Here is a 3,481-nt window from a genome sequence, read left to right as displayed (position 1 = left end):
ATTGATTGACCGTGTTTGACAAAATACATACCATTCTGCTCTACTAGACCCCCACCTCTTTACCATGAGGAGAGAAATGTTTCATCATTTGTTTTTTTAGGACATTAATTAGTCATACAGTTGCTTAGAATTTGGCTATCAGTGATTTTTTCATTCAAATTGTCGTACTTAGGTATATTTTTCTTTTGGTTCTGCTTCATTTACAACTGACCCATCATGCATCTCTCTACTATCCTTTTGGAAACCCATAACTTGGATTGCTCAGAGACTGTGGTGTTCCAAGATTTGTATTCATACATCTTTGTTCGTAGAACATTTATACAGAAAAGAGAGGTTTTGTGCAGGGAGCAGTTTGGGATTATTAAATGCATTTTACAACTTCCCAAATATAATCTAGTCAGATATCTTCCTACCGTTCAATTCTGGGTCCAAATCACTCCCCACTGACAGCATGTTTGGCTACCCCCAAATATACACATTGGCATTCTACCTCAATGGGCTGGCCACCCAATATATGCCATTGTTAGGTAATGGACTTGTTTCATTCATTTAGCTTTCAGTGTATGGATGGTTAGGTGGATTTCTTTCAAATAATCATGGATTTTATTGGGCATTTCCTACAATCTTCTCGGGCTTAAGGAACATATGGAGGACCTCACCTTCTAAGGGAATCTCTTTTCTTTTTGGATCCTGCACAAGAAATTCTACACAACAGTCAGGCAAGCATATATCTCCTTGTTTTAGGCATCCTTGATATTAGTAATCAGAAGATCATTAAACAAAATTATAATCGTGATCACATTTATCAAAGAATCTTATAGGCATTCAACATTTGGACACCTGTTTTTTAGGCTCAGTTTTGCTCCAGGTACTCAGTTGATCCATAGTCTTTAAACTATAGTTCCAGAGTTCCCACCACTGTGCTCCCTTGTTGATAATCAGGGGACACAATTACTTCAAAGCAAATGCATTTGGTGAAACGGCATCCAAAAGAAACATATCTCTTTTATAAACCTGGGGCATCGGCAAGGAAAAGCAGATACGAACAAATACCACAAGTCCCAAGGCACTCACAGAGAAGGCACAATCAAGAAGGGACAGCCCTCCCCTCTAAATCTGCCAGGTCTGGTGCCAAGAGTCATCTAAAGCAAGCTTTGCCCTCAGAATTGGCCTCTCCTCCCCAGCCTCTCAACCAATCCATTCCAGGTACTTAGTGTTTCTTAAACTTGTAATTTAGTAGGCCAGGGAATAATCCATTGCAATGATCGTTTCCCAACAACAAAACAGCTTTGGTGTTCAAGGCTTGCTTCTGAATATCTTCCACTCATCCATATAAATAAGTGGGCTAGGAAAAAGGTACAGAGATGTTCTCTGTCTAGGAGTCAAGGTCCTATCTTTTTGGATTGCTTCTGATGAATTCCTGGTTTTTCGACAGGGAAGTGCAGCCATTTAAGGTTTGGATAAGGCCAAGTCTGAAAGAGATTTCTGCCCACACTCTTACATAGGCGGGAAGATTCTGATTAATCTCCAAGACATTGGCCTCTTATTTTCAAACCTGATCCTTATTTTTTTTTTAAACCATTATCTCCTGTGGCTACCTTCCCAGTGATAATAATGTGTATAGGATTATAAATTGAGTTTGGAGACTTACCCTGTTTTCCAGACCATTTCTATCTTTTCATCTTCTGAAACAGATGTTGCCACAAAAATCACAATTACTTGCAGTGCTCTTGCTGCTTACGCTCCTCATGAGCACTGCACAATGGAATGACTAAGTGCCCAGGGCAATGATATTTCTTTTTGCCTTTGAGCACATGACAAAACAACTTTACCGATTTTTTCTCCTCCGAGGACATACGTGCCACAATTTCATTTAGCCGTTGTTTCAAAATGATTGCCTCACAGTCCTGTGAGGTGGGTAGTGCAAGTATTATTATTATTATTTTTTAGATAATGGCACTGAGGCTCACGAGTTTAAGTGACTTTCCCAAGGTTGCAAGGTTGCTGAGTGGAGAGTTGGGACTTCCATACAACGTCCATTCCAATTTCTATAGGAACCCGGACAATTTATTTGTAACATTTTGTAATGGCAAGTAAAGTGGGACTTTTTGTTGTCTTTTGTTTTTGGAGTACTTCTCAGCACTGAGGTAATCAAGTGCCTTTGAGGCTTGCCTTTGTTTCAATCAAGAGTCTTTGATGACCTGCTTAAGTCACTGGAAGGCTTAGGTCACAGTGGGCTTGAGTCACATGGTTGTGAGGCCCTCTGACCCTGAAGAAGTGTAGATATACTCTGAGGTTAGCATCTTGCTTGGGGGCTCGCTCACTGGAAGAGTGTGCCTGTGATTTGACTAGATGAGACTCTGAGTAGCCATAAGGAGCCCCCTGGCTTTGAAAAACCCAGATGTTGGTGCTTCTCTCTCTGCTAACTATGTGTGTAATGTCTTAGATGGACAGCTAGAAACCTGTCTGCTGATTTGTGTTATTTTGCTCTGTTTATATAACTTCTGCTTGTAATTTCTGTTTGTGTTTTCTCTGAAGTCCAGGGTGCTGACTTTTCCCACTGAATTAAGTGAATGCTATATGTATGTTTAATTAAAATGAGGTTGTAAACCCCTTGCAGTTGTTTTCTTTAGAAAAGCAGATCGAAGAACTTGTGCTGGGAGCCCGCCTGTGTGCTGGTGCTATTGGTTTTACACAGCCACAGTAGAAGCAGGTAGCATTGTTGTTACACATTTCAACCAGAAAACCAGGAGCAAAGAAACCTAACTGAATGAGTTGCCTAGGACTAGGTTCAGCTGGTATCTCCTACATTCCTATTAGGGGCATTTCCTTATCCTTTGTTTTTACCATCCATCCACATCTGTGCTCAGAGATTGCTTTTATTTTTATCTTTTATTTCTAACATTGTGCTCTGCACTTAGTAGATGCTTAACAAATACTTTTTGAACTGAAATGAATTTAATTGATTTTAGAAGCTGCAGGAAGGGTTCTTTTCTGGGGCTGGTAGCGCAGTCCTGTAATCTCAGCTCCTGAGGGAGGCCCAAGCTGGTGAGTCAATTGAACTCAGAAGTTCTGAGCTGCAGTAGAGCTAAAGCCCACTACTAAATCCAGCACCAACATAATGAGGCCCCAACAAAGGACCACTAGGCTGCCCAAGAAAGGACAAACAACCCCAGGTCAGATAAACAGAGCAGGTGGAAGCTTTCCTATTGATCTGTAGTGAAAGATCAGGAGATCTAGTCTCAGAAAAACAAAGCAAAAATATTCCTAGTCTGGTGAAGCCTATGGATCCCTTCTTAGAACATTTGTTAATGGTTAAAATAAAATGTATGGGATCACAAAATAAACAAAATATACTAGAATATTTTTATGCATATATATGTTCACAAATTATATGTATATATACACAAATATCTAACTTTATATATACACATATTTAAAGTTCATGGGACCCAAGTTAAGAAATTTTGCTCAAGGTTAG

The sequence above is a fragment of the Trichosurus vulpecula genome, chromosome 2 (assembly GCF_011100635.1).
Source record: "Trichosurus vulpecula isolate mTriVul1 chromosome 2, mTriVul1.pri, whole genome shotgun sequence".
Classification (NCBI taxonomy): domain Eukaryota; kingdom Metazoa; phylum Chordata; class Mammalia; order Diprotodontia; family Phalangeridae; genus Trichosurus; species Trichosurus vulpecula.
This window is presented reverse-complemented; position numbering follows the sequence as displayed.